Source organism: Acanthochromis polyacanthus, chromosome 7, assembly GCF_021347895.1.
Source record: "Acanthochromis polyacanthus isolate Apoly-LR-REF ecotype Palm Island chromosome 7, KAUST_Apoly_ChrSc, whole genome shotgun sequence".
NCBI lineage: Eukaryota > Metazoa > Chordata > Actinopteri > Pomacentridae > Acanthochromis > Acanthochromis polyacanthus.
The window spans coordinates 20,569,038-20,582,887 of record NC_067119.1 but is presented as its reverse complement, the minus strand read 5'-3'; the positions used below and the strand labels follow the sequence as shown (position 1 = coordinate 20,582,887).

At 41.8% G+C, this 13,850-nt stretch overlaps 1 long non-coding RNA gene across 4 annotated transcripts; it reads right to left on the bottom strand.

Annotated features, from left to right (window-relative positions):
- Positions 1–4,793: 4,793 nt before the first annotated feature.
- On the bottom strand, positions 4,794–13,204 carry LOC127534897 (uncharacterized). 4 transcript variants are annotated; one of them, XR_007943446.1, is made up of 8 exons: positions 13,078–13,203; positions 11,670–11,895; positions 6,132–6,192; positions 5,700–5,761; positions 5,517–5,575; positions 5,383–5,443; positions 5,190–5,225; positions 4,794–5,098 (listed from the first exon to the last, which is right to left on the bottom strand). It is a non-coding gene; the product is annotated as an uncharacterized LOC127534897 (long non-coding RNA). The 4 variants fall into 4 exon arrangements; XR_007943448.1 differs by having other exon boundaries at positions 5,190–5,443; positions 13,078–13,204; XR_007943447.1 differs by lacking the exon at positions 4,794–5,098 and having other exon boundaries at positions 5,106–5,443; positions 11,670–11,733; positions 11,809–11,895; positions 13,078–13,200.
- Between the last annotated feature and the right edge of the window lie 646 nt (positions 13,205–13,850).

Genomic DNA, 13,850 nt, shown 5'->3' with positions numbered 1-13,850 from the left:
TCTTGGTAAATGTGGTTCTTTAGCCACAGTTAGCACATGGTGCTAATGTGTGCAGTGATTAGTGGATTTGGTGCAGCTGAGTCTTTAGAGGTTTTTGGTCAGACACATTCTGTGTTCTTGTTTGTGAACCAACGTTGGTTGTCCAGAAGGTAACAGTTCCTGTCCTGATTCTCTGTTTAAAGAGGTTCTCTGGTAAGCTGCAGGAGACTTTAGCGTTTGGGTTGTGCTAGTTAGATTTTTGTACGGTTTCATTTGGACGACTATCTTGAGGCCCCTCCATTTGGTTTAGTGAGGTTTTCTGTAACAGTTCTACAAAGCAACCTGCAGCAGAAGAGACTTTGAAAGTTTTTAGGAAGTTCTGGAGACCAGACTTTAGAGCAGCAGAAACATTTGTCAGCAGTTTGAGCAGGAGAAGGTGAGCTTCAGAGTAGAAATGAGAAAGAAACCTTCTTTACCCGTGTGGTGAGGTCCTGTACCACGAGTTTGAGCAGGTTGTGATGAGTCTGTAGTTCTTTGGTCTGAAAGCACAAGAGTCGACTCATTGAAGGAGAAAACGGGAGACATTGTTGGTTCTGTTGCTCTGCAGTTTCCAGTTTCTTAAGAATGAATATCAAGTTTCTATTTTAAATGATTTACCATGTGAGGCCAAGAAGGCTTCAATAAACTCCCTTCATCGCCTGGACACAACATATTGTAGCACTGAGCAGTGACTTAAGGCAGGAATGATGAGATCTTGCAGTCAATGCCCCAGGCTTTGTCACTTACACAATAAGCACTCAGGAACTCACACACACTGTACCTGCTCGCAGGCCGAGGTCACTCCCCCAACAACCCCCCTGAGTCACGGTGCAACATGAAAACAATGAACACACAAATGAGCTCAGAACGTAGAATTGGAACAACTGAGAGCAACCAGTAATAAAAAGAACGCCTCAAACACACAAATAACACCGTAAAACAATCCCAAAGAACACATAACTTCCCATGATGCCTAGCGGTCCCCCCACCTGGAACACAGTCACTCGCCGCAGCGACCCCAGCGGCTCCCACAGCCGCTACAGTATTTTATTAGTCCTTCAGTGTCTGTTAGTCCAATCAGCCAAAGGACTGAATTACGGAGCTAAAAACTGATTAAAACAAGACAACAGACAGTAAAACTGTCTGTGGAAAATGTGCTGCTGCTCCACCGATTAAGGCCAACAAACTAAAACAAACTGGAAGTGTTGCTTTTAGTGATTTTTTTAAGAAATAGCAAATATGAGGCTTATATTTTTCTGGAAGTAAAAGGAAACGTTGCTTATCTGTAGTATCGCTAACTTAAAGGCATTAGAGGAGATTTAATTTCCTACGACTTTGAACGTAGCATGTGCATGCACATACAACCTCTCCCTCACCCCCTTCTAACCTCCCGCCTCTTAACATTTACGAAGAAACGCCCCCCTCCAGAAACTTGCGTAGGACTCGTGAAGTTGCCTACAGCCGCAGTATAATAAATAATACATTTTACCTGTCCAGAAGTAATTTAGCAACCAAGGCATCTGTCTTTAGGTCCATTTGTTGCTTGAGCTGACGCCATCGCCCAAATGACTCGCCAATAATCATTTTTGTTTTTGCATTCTCACGATCCAGTTGTCTTTTATTTTCTCTGACCTCAAAAAATGCCTTTCTTTTACGGCTGGGTCCCCCTGGATCTTTATCTGCCATTATGTAAATAAAGATGAGCAAAACAAGTTGCCAGCTAACTACGAAGCTATACCAAAGCAACACATACAGAAAACACGTAAGTCCAAGGCGTACGTAATCTACGTAACTAGGCCTGAGCCGGAAGATTTTTGATTGACAGGAAAGGGAGCAAAGCAAACGCCTCGGTCCGAGCGCGTTGATTGGCTGATGTTTTTCAGGTCCTGCCATGTCCACAGTTATTTTTTTTATTTTTTATTCTTTTAGAGACCATACATACAAGTCCACTAAAGGTCAGTATATTCATTTTATGTGAATCAGACAAATTAAACAACAAAAAACATCCTCCATAATGCCTTTAACTTTAGCTGCACTTTCACCATGTTCTAACTGATAGATAATTTTTTAAATATATTTGGTCGTTTCTTATGTTGTTATGTATTATTAAAATACAATTGCTGTTTCACTGCAATTGTATTTTAATAATATCACTTTCAATACAGATAATTGAAAAGAAAAACATTGGCTCTGAAATACTCAATGAACTGATACGTCATCGAGTGTTAAACTGAATAAGAATTCTTAATTATATAAAATGTAACTGACTGAGCTGTATTAATTAAATCCACATATTTCAAATTGAAAGAAACACAACATTGACTAAAAGATTTCAGTCAATTAAACCTTAAATTCATTTCCCTAAGAAAACCGTCCTTTCATGTCTTTCCTTAAAATGACCAACATTTTTTTTTAAAATACAGCTGCAAAGTAAAAGTATCCGAAGTTAGCCGACCTAGCGGAAGTGCTAATGACGTCTGCTCTGGCACGGATTATTACCATCACACATGTAGCTTTGAAAATGAATCTCCTACTAGACACAGAGCTGTAGCTCCATTTCAGTGTGAGCTCTAATGTTTCTCTGTGTGACTGTGTCTGATTTCCTCCAATAAAATCCTCCTGTCTATATATCTATCGACTGATTCATATCTATGCACATTAGTCCGCTCCGATGCAGTCTCGATGATGACGTTTCATGAGTACGTGAGAACCAAGTACGGACAGTTACGTACTGAAACTGAAACGGCCACAGTCTTCTTACCGCAAAGGTACAAAGCTGCTCGTCTTCTCCAGCATCAGGAAATGTCTTCAAAGCTTCTTCAAATCCAAATGAAACACAATCAAAATATGACACTAACGTCACTGGTGCATTTAGTTGCAGTCGGACAACGAAGTTGCGTTTACGAGCGGCGGAAATCGGAAATAAGTAATGTAAATTTCCAATGGAAATTTTGGGTGGGCACACTGGGTGGCCAATCAGATCACAGTCTACAGTCTATGGTGCCCCCAGGGAAGATCTGCCACTGCCCGGCAGCTACACAGGCTTTCAAACACAGGTGGTCACTCAGAGACAGCCAGCCTGACGAGAAGCCCCTGACTGCAGCCCGCAGATCAGGGCGTGGCTCAACGTGGGCGGAGTTAAACGTTGAGCTCCGCCCACATTGAGCTTGACTCATTTATTGTCACCATCTGGTGGCGGGGACTATATAGCACATTCACAAATGTCAATACAGCTTCTAAATGCTGGCCTAGAAACCGAGCATCTTATGTGATTTACTGTCATGATTAATTTTATATCAGCATTACTATTTATATCAGGATCAGGTCTCGAGCCAAAAAGTAGTTCTTTGGGAAAACATTTTTCTTGTAGTATCAAATCCCACAAATACAACATATACAACCCCTGGCAAAAATGATGGAATCACCAGTCTGGGAGGACGTTCGTTCAGTTGTTTAATTTTTTTTTTAGAAAAAAAGCAGATAACAAACATGACAAAAAACTAAAGTCATTTTAATTTGCAACTTTCTGGCTGTAAGAAACACTAAAAGATATCAAGAGGAAAAATTGTGGTAGTCAGTAACAATCACTTTTTTAGACCAAGAGTGATTGGAAGTTGTTGCTGCAGCACACCAGTTTGCTGATTTCCAACCAAACCAGCTTGTTGCTCATGCACAGACTGTGGATTTGGTTGTTGCTGCTGGGCCAAATAAACTTGGTTTTGATGCTGCTGCTGCAATTTTTCTCGTCCCACGTCAGTTTGATGATGATTTGCAGAACCAATCTGGGATATCTGCAACAATTCGTGATGATTGACCCTCTGTGAAAAGTCTGATAATCCTCCCCTTTGTTTCAACTGGCATCTCTCATGTTGGAGTCATGATTCATGTCAGTCCACTTGGTGCAACAGCTCTCCAAGGTGTGATCACTCCTTTTAAATTGTAGACTAACAAGCAGATTTAATCTGATATGGGAGCTAGTTTTGGGAATGAGAATTTATGGGGTGAGTCCATCATTTTTTCCTCAGAATTGATTCCATAATTTTTTCCCTGTGCTTGGTCTAAAAAAGTAACTGTTACTGACTACCACAATTTTTCCTCTTGATATCTTTTAGTGTTTCTTACAGCCAGAAAGTTGCAAAATAAAATGACTTTAGTTTTTTGTCATGTTTGTGATCTGCTTTTTTACTACAAATTAAAACAACTGAACGAGCGTCCTCCCAGACTGGTGATTCCATCATTTTTGCCAGGAGTTGTAATACTATAGCCGACAACTTTTTACTTGGGTTCAACTTTCACCTAACTCAAACCCTGTCTAACTAGGGCTAGCTGGACTGAAACAGTGAAGTGAAATTTGTGATATACAGCATACATAGACACATTTGGATTTTTTTGTACACTGAATTATATCAGCTACATTAAGGAGATCAGAGACAGCAGCAATGTCTCTACCATTGATACCTGAACATGCATGGTTATTCCTGGTTGATAAAACAGATTTCCTAAACTTTGCACTAACGACTTTCTTAAAGTGTCACTAATCCACTCAAGGATATAAGACTGAACTGACAGTCAATGTTACATGTCTTTCCTCAAATCAAAGAGGGCTCTTAGCTTGGCCTTCATTCTACATTCTACAACTGAAACAAAAACATCATCTCTGATCTCTGTATAGAGACTTTCTGTATATGATTATGCCAGACATAATATATCAGAGTCTGTACAACTCACGAACCATGTACATTTGTAGGGGTCAGATGTAATGAATTAAGCTTCAGCACCGTTGAACACAACTTTATTCTTTTCTGTCAAAAGCACAAAACACCTTCATGTTTCTCCTGTCAACGATTTCTTGACAGAATGTCTCATAGTCTTCCTGCAGACTAAAAAGAAAAAGGAACGGTTCTCTGAGATCAGCGGTCTCCTCTTCTTCCTGGTCATCACAGACATAAAGGAGTTCCACTGCCCTCACGCGTTGCTCCTTGGCCATGGTAACAACTTGGGGAAGGAAAATTTTTCCCTCGAAAGTTCTGGTCCCACACCACCGGGCTGCCGCCATTGCATCCCTGACCAAAGGATTCTCCTAAACAAAAATAAAGAAAACAGTTATTTAAGTAAAGGCTCGGAGATAGCAGAAAAAACTGAAATGAGACTACCCATCTCAGGCAATATACCCCGTTTCCTGTTCCCAGTCCTGTTCTCAGCCTCATCTAGAAAGGAAACAGATTGTGGTGTCTACAGGCACAATGACAATGCAAGATTTAAGTGGTTGATTTTAAGTACACAGAGAAATAATGACTGCTCTGTGACATCGAACCTCAACAACCTCGATGGATATGTGTGAGACAATGCTGGCTGGAACAATACCTGATGCTTCAGGGGCAGATTCCCAAAGCCTAAACTTTTTCAGGGGGACTTCAGCCACATCCTGAAATAAGTGGCGGGGATCAGTCTTCGAGCAATAGTTTCACTATATACCAATTTATCACATGACCTCTCACCTGTAGTTTTTTTCTTCTCTTGTTGCCTTTTTCTTTGCTGCAATCTCTCTTCTTCAGATCTTGGTGATTTAATGACAACACACATTCACAATGAAAACATTCATGCAGGTCAGATGACAGTGAATGCAGTAAAACGTGATTTAAAAGAATCTGATTTAAAAGTGTGATACTGAGGGCGCTTACAGCATGGGGAAGTTCTGCAGGAGAACAAGACACCACCATCTTCTAATCTGCAGCATGTTTTCCTGTGAAGAAGGAAATGCAGAAGATTAAAATATGTTTCCAAAAATAATACCTTCATCGCTACAGTCAAGCATAACGTGTCACAATTTGCACAAAACCTCACTGAAATCACAACTGGCCCCCATTACAATGTACAGAAATACTGGTTAATATAATATCATGCATATTCTGTCAGGATACAGTTTTTCAATACAAAGAGTGTGTTTTAAATGCAGAAAAAACATTTTATAGATGTCATCGATATAACATACTGAGTAGTTCTTACCATCAAAACAAACACGCCACAGTTGGTGGAGTATCTTTGCAGTGTTTTAATAAAAGAATGGCAAGGAAATAGCAAATGTTAGCAAATGCAAAGCAGTAATGTCTCACCTGAACATCATTCACACCAAGCTGCCTCCAAGGGCCAGGAGATAGGCTGTGAGCAATGTGCCTGCTCAAAGAGTAAGTACAATTAAAGCTGCAAGCAGCGATGGACGGGTCCTCGCATCCACGCTGGTCGTGAATCCACGCACGTCCACCAGGTGGCGCTGTGACTGAGAGTGTATGTCGGCCTCTGAATCGCATCTGGACCAGAGTCCAATCATACATTTAAAATTTCAGCCAGACTGCAGCATGTTCAGAGCAGTTATAGAGCATTTCCTGTCCATCCACCAGGTGGCGCTGTAACTCAGAGTGTATTTCACACAGTGGATGTGATGAGGGTTGGACTCTGATCACTCATGAAAAGTTTCAGGCTGATTTGATCATGTAGAGGCCAGTTATACAGCATTTACTGTCCCTCCAACAGGTGGCGCTGCGACTGAGAGTGTCTGTTGGCCTGTAGATGTGATCAGGATTGGATTGTGATCACACATGGAAAATTTGAGGCAGATTGGAGCATGCAGAGGAGAGTTATACAGCAGTTGATGTTTCATGGCGAAGCATCAAAACGCTGATGGTCGCCATGGCCACGCCATTTGGCTTCTGGTTAAACTTTTGATAACTTTTCATCAGAAAGGTCTGGTGCATGTACTGGCCAAATTTCAGGTCTCCTGGAATTATCCCCTAGGAGGTATTAACTCTCAAAAATGAGAAAAATCATCAAAAATCTCACAATTAATCCAAGATGGCCGACTTCCTGTTGGGTTTAGGACATGGCTCCAAGAGGCTTTTTTGTGCGTCCTGATGTGCTCTATAAGCCTCCCAAATTTCATGGATGTAGGTGAAACGTGCTGGGGGGGCTGTTTGTTAAAAATACTGTAGGGGGCGCTATAGCATGTGCAGTGCCGAGATGCATACAGTGTTGTTCCTTGGGTCAATGGTGATGTGTGTGGTAATTTTTGTGAGCATTGGAGTATTCCTAACCTGTCAGAAAGGGCTTTGTTTTTCATGGCGATATTTGGTTGCTACGGCAACAGCGTTACATGAAATGTCACACCCTTCACAGTGTGTGATTGTCAAGAGGTGAAGACTCGACTGACCAATTTCCAGCATGATATCACCAAGTTTGGGGCCATTGTACCTGAAAATATAAGGCCTTAAACTTACTATTACCAACAGGTGGCGCTATGACTTTTTCAGAATTTATGAGTGTGGATGTGTTCAGACTGGACCTGGTATCCAGCATGTGAAGTCTGAGGCAGATAGGATGTTGTTCAGCTGAGATATGAATCGTTAAATTTTCATGGCGAAACATCGAAATTGGTTTGGCCGCCACAGACACGCCCTTTGATGACAAGTCACCATTTTCACTGGGATGCATCATCAATGTGTTTAGGCTGTTGTCACTGCATTTGAAGTGAATATGATCAACCGGGTAACAATAGGGCATGAAAGTGTAAAAGATGTCTATTTCCTGAAACCACAAGGTGGCGCTATGACTGTCAATGAATATCCCTATGTGGATGACATCAGGACAGGACTGTCATCATACATGTAAAGTTTCAGGCAGATTGGAGCATGTTGAGAAGAATTAGACACCACTTCCTGTTTCATGGCGAAGGATCAGTTGTTTGAGGCTCCGCCATGGCCACACCTTTTGGCTTCTGGTTGAGTTTTTGATAACTTTTCATCAGAAAGGTCTGGTGCATGTACTGGCCAAATTTCAGTTCTCTCAGACTTATCCACTAGGAGCTATAAATTTTGACAAATGTACAGCAAATTCAAGATGGCCGACTTCCTGTTGGGTTTAGGGTGTGGCTGTGATTGACTTTTTGGTGTGTCCTGATGTGGTGCATATGCCCACCAAATATTGTAGCTGTAAATAAAACATTGTGGAAGTTGGCCTAATGACCACTGTTTCAATTTTGCAGGTGGCGCTATAGAGCCATTTTTTCACACATATGCGCAACTCCCATAAAATATCAAATTTTTCGCCAGTCCTGATGTGCACGCCAAATTTCACGCGTTTTGGTTCATGATAAGGCCGCCAAAAAGGCAAGTCATTTCCCGAGGAGCGATTAAGTTTGAAAAATTTACAGCAAATTGAAGGTGGCCGACTTCCTGTTGGGTTTAGGGCGTGGCTGTAATTGACTTTTTGGTGTGTCCAGATGTTCTGCATATGCCCACCAAATATTGTAGCTGTACATGAAACATTGTGGCAGTTGGCCTAATGACTACTTTTTCAACTTTGCAGGTGGCGCTATAGAGCCATTTTGCCACGCACATGCGCAACTCCCATAAAATATCAAATTTTTCGCCAGTCCTGATGTGCATGCCAAATTTCACGCGTTTTGGAGTATGATAAGGCCGCCAAAAAGCCAATTTACTTTACGGGAGAAAAAAAATAATAATAATAATAATAATAATTAAAGCTGCAAGCAGCGATGGACGGGTCCTCGCATCCACGCTGGTCGTGAATCCACGCACGTCCACCAGGTAGCGCTGTGACTGAGAGTGTATGTCGGCCTCTGAATCGCATCTGGACCAGAGTCCAATCATACATTTAAAATTTCAGCCAGACTGTAGCATGTTCAGAGCAGTTATAGAGCATTTCCTGTCTATCCACCAGGTGGCGCTGTAACTCAGAGTGTATTTCACACAGTGGATGTGATGAGGGTTGGACTCTGATCACTCATGAAAAGTTTCAGGCTGATTTGATCATGTAGAGGCCAGTTATACAGCATTTACTGTCCCTCCATCAGGTGGCGCTGCGACTGAGAGTGTCTGTTGGCCTGTAGATGTGATCAGGATTGGATTGTGATCACACATGGAAAGTTTGAGGCAGATTGGAGCATGCAGAGGAGAGTTATACAGCAGTTGATGTTTCATGGCGAAGCATCAAAACGCTGATGGTCGCCATGGCCACGCCATTTGGCTTCTGGTTAAACTTTTGATAACTTTTCCAAACCAAGTCCTGCTGTGTGGACTGACAAAATTTCAGGTCTCCTGGAATTATCCCCTAGGAGGTATTAACTCTCAAAAATGAGAAAAATCATCAAAAATCTCACAATTAATCCAAGATGGCCGACTTCCTGTTGGGTTTAGGACATGGCTCCAAGAGGCTTTTTTGTGCGTCCTGATGTGCTCTATAAGCCTCCCAAATTTCATGGATGTAGGTGAAACGTGCTGGGGGGCTGTTTGTTAAAAATACTGTAGGGGGCGCTATAGCATGTGCAGTGCCGAGATGCATACAGTGTTGTTCCTTGGGTCAATGGTGATGTGTGTGGTAATTTTTGTGAGCATTGGAGTATTCCTAACCTGTCAGAAAGGGCTTTGTTTTTCATGGCGATATTTGGTTGCTACGGCAACAGCGTTACATGAAATGTCACACCCTTCACAGTGTGTGATTGTCAAGAGGTGAAGACTCGACTGACCAATTTCCAGCATGATATCACCAAGTTTGGGGCCATTGTACCTGAAAATATAAGGCCTTAAACTTACTATTACCAACAGGTGGCGCTATGACTTTTTCAAAATTTATGAGTGTGGATGTGTTCAGACTGGACCTGGTATCCAGCATGTGAAGTCTGAGGCAGATAGGATGTTGTTCAGCTGAGATATGAATCGTTAAATTTTCATGGCGAAACATCGAAATTGGTTTGGCCGCCACAGACACGCCCTTTGATGACAAGTCACCATTTTCACTGGGATGCATCATCAATGTGTTTAGGCTGTTGTCACTGCATTTGAAGTGAATATGATCAACCGGGTAACAATAGGGCATGAAAGTGTAAAAGATGTCTATTTCCTGAAACCACAAGGTGGCGCTATGACTGTCAATGAATATCCCTATGTGGATGACATCAGGACAGGACTGTCATCATACATGTAAAGTTTCAGGCAGATTGGAGCATGTTGAGAAGAATTAGACACCACTTCCTGTTTCATGGCGAAGGATCAGTTGTTTGAGGCTCCGCCATGGCCACACCTTTTGGCTTCTGGTTGAGTTTTTGATAACTTTTCATCAGAAAGGTCTGGTGCATGTACTGGCCAAATTTCAGTTCTCTCAGACTTATCCACTAGGAGCTATAAATTTTGACAAATGTACAGCAAATTCAAGATGGCCGACTTCCTGTTGAGTTTAGGGTGTGGCTGTGATTGACTTTTTGGTGTGTCCTGATGTGGTGCATATGCCCACCAAATATTGTAGCTGTAAATAAAACATTGTGGAAGTTGGCCTAATGACCACTGTTTCAATTTTGCAGGTGGCGCTATAGAGCCATTTTTTCACACATATGCGCAACTCCCATAAAATATCAAATTTTTCGCCAGTCCTGATGTGCACGCCAAATTTCACGCGTTTTGGTTCATGATAAGGCCGCCAAAAAGGCAAGTCATTTCCCGAGGAGCGATTAAGTTTGAAAAATTTACAGCAAATTGAAGGTGGCCGACTTCCTGTTGGGTTTAGGGCGTGGCTGTAATTGACTTTTTGGTGTGTCCAGATGTTCTGCATATGCCCACCAAATATTGTAGCTGTACATGAAACATTGTGGCAGTTGGCCTAATGACTACTTTTTCAACTTTGCAGGTGGCGCTATAGAGCCATTTTGCCACGCACATGCGCAACTCCCATAAAATATCAAATTTTTCGCCAGTCCTGATGTGCATGCCAAATTTCACGCGTTTTGGAGTATGATAAGGCCGCCAAAAAGCCAATTTACTTTACGGGAGAAAAAAAAATAATAATAATAATAATAATAATAATAATAAACCCTAGGGTTTCAATAGGGTCCTTGGCACCGCTGGTGCCTTGGACAGTCGGTGCCCTGGCACCGCCTGTCCTTCGCACCCTCGGTGCTCGGACCCTAATAATAATAAACCCTAGGGTTTCAATAGGGTCCTTGGCACCGCTGGTGCCTTGGACAGTCGGTGCCCTGGCACCGCCTGTCCTTCGCACCCTCGGTGCTCGGACCCTAATAAATCATTTTAAAGCAACACTTGGAACAAAGTTGGAAGAGGCTGGAACTTCAAATCAAACGTTTTTGTAATGGGCTTAAACAAACAAAACATATGGTTCTGTTTCCATCTCCGTAGAATAATGTAAAAATAAATAAGAATAATGTAACAATTACTTCTATCCCTCGCAAACACTCACTTTTGTTGTTTGTTTTTGTTTGTTTGGAACATCTTAATGCATTCAAATAAAAACAGAAGCATTTATTAAACAAACAAAGGACAAGTGGTTTAAAACAGAACTACCACTGTCCAGGAAGGATCTTGGAAGGTGTCCTAAAAACCTGAATAGATGGACTCTACTCTCATCTCTCCAGCCGCTGCCACAGAGGGGATCTAGAAAGAAAATCTCTCTAGCCTGTGGCCTCAGTATCTGTTAAATGTGTTCAAATATAACCACACACATAAAGTTATGGAATGTTACAGAAATACTAACAAAGCTCCCATGCATTTAATATACCAAAAAAATTTAAATCAGCAATGAGCAACTTTGTTGTGTAAGGTCATAATAGAGGAAGATATAAATGTATTTACAGAGTATCCAGTGTCCAGGTACAAATACTGGAAGCTGAACCCACTGGAGACTGGCTGCATTGTCCTGTAAAAAGATATCAATAACTGAATATGAAATGCTCAAACTCCACTACAAAAGCAAAACTTTTTAACAAATTACCAGCAGGTGATCCATGGGGTTTGTGGATGATGGTGGAAACCATGTGGCAATGACATGGCTGTTTGCAGCAAACACGTGCTCTATTCTCTGTAACAGAGATAGATAATTGAACTACACTATCCAATCCATTTGAATTAATAGTTTTGTAAACCTTTCCTTTCATTTTAGCTGAAACTCTTCTATCACACATCACACCTGACACTTTTCTCCAGCCGTTCCAGCCTGCCTGTACACGCTTCTTCACCTCTTTTCCACACTCTCCATTGCTCTGGACTGTTGACCCTAAGTACTTAACCCTTTAAGCTTCAGTCATTTCCAGCCGTTTTCAGTACAAAAAAATCGCTAATATTCTATTTTTAAATAAAAAAATTACGAAAAATACGGGGAATATTGGACGTGCATCGGGAGGTGCATTTCCTTGAAAACGACCGATTCGGGGATTTTATACCGACTTCAGGACATGTTTTGGATAAAATAGTTTACTGGCTTGTGTCATCTGGATGTAAAAGGTTGGATTATGGCCGTTTTTTGTGGAATCTTTTTTTTGTGTGTAATAATAAACCCGGAAATGTGAGTCGCGCTGTGTGCGTTGAAGCCGTGTATAGAGAACGGATGGATGAATATTTGTTTTTGTCGGACAAATGTGTTTTTCTCACCCGCTGTGGTAATCGCATCTGAAAGTGGTTTATACCGGCGGATTCATGAGAATCTAAGCTTCCCATCGGTGTATAGTGTTTGTATAATCGCGTTTGCACCCGTCGGACATTCTTGAAATTCCTATGCAAATTAGTAGGTGTACCGCCGGCGGTACACTGAAGCTTAATCCTCCACCTTCTTGATCTCTTCTCGCTGTAACCTCACTCTTCCACTTGGGTCCCTCTCATTCACACACAGATACTCCGTCTTGCTGCGGCTAACTTTCATTCCTCTCCTTTCCAGGGCAAACCTCTACGCCTCTAGCTTCTCCTCCAATTACAGTAGATTACTCTGAATATTTTGAATTAGTCTAATTCTAAAAGGAATGGCATCGTTTTCATGTTTTGTTAAACGTCACTTTTCTAATGGGCTTGCGACTTAGCACGTGACAAAATCATGACATCGCGACAAAATAAGTAAGTCTGACGTAAGTCTAAAACTAATGCAAGGAGATGATGCAACTGGAGATAAAATAATATCACTTCCTTCACTTGTTCCTGTCACAAAATAGCAAAACAGCAACGTTAAAGCACGTTAAAACAGCACATTTAAACAAAAGATAAACATGCTTACCTCCATTTTGGAAACTTCTTCTTCTTCTTCTCTAATACAATCTTCTTCTTCTTCGACAGTTCAACTGCGCTATGCGGGCGGAGCTCAACGTTTAACTCCGCCCACGTTGAGGCACGCCCCGATCTGCGGGCTGCAGTCAGGGGTACTTGAGCCTGACAGCTGCATAATGACTGGGGAGTGTAGAACGGAAAACGCGAACCGGATTTTCACAAACCTGGCGTTTTCTGGAGTAAAAACACGAACTGGATTTTCCCAAAGGTTACATATTCCCATAACAGCAAAGTGGAACTTTTTTTGTTTGCTTTTTGCCCGTGTGATATTTGGAGTGTGGCGTGAGAGCGTGTGAAGGGACTGAGTTGCATGTCTCACGGCCAAAGCGTGAGTGTTGGCAGGCCTGCTAATAGCTTTAAACAAAGATTGTGAAAATGGTAAATGTCACCCAGATCATGATGAAAGAGCTTCAGAAAAAACAAACTGGATTTCTCTCTTTAGTTCTTGAGGACATATCACCTCTTATCTAAGCAACGTCTTCAGGTACTGAATGATGAGGAGTCTCAGATATATTCTGTCACCACTAACTCACATGGCTAATGGCCTCTTAATGACCCAAGACCCACATAGTTGGAGGTGTGAGTGATTGTGAAACTGCCTGGTCAAAATGTTAATGGTGATAAGACTGTCTAGGTAGAGGTCTCAGGATTGCTTTATGAGTCCCTGATCATTGGTGGGTGATTCTCTGAATCCGGTCCCTTTTAGGTCCCCCAGACTTACTT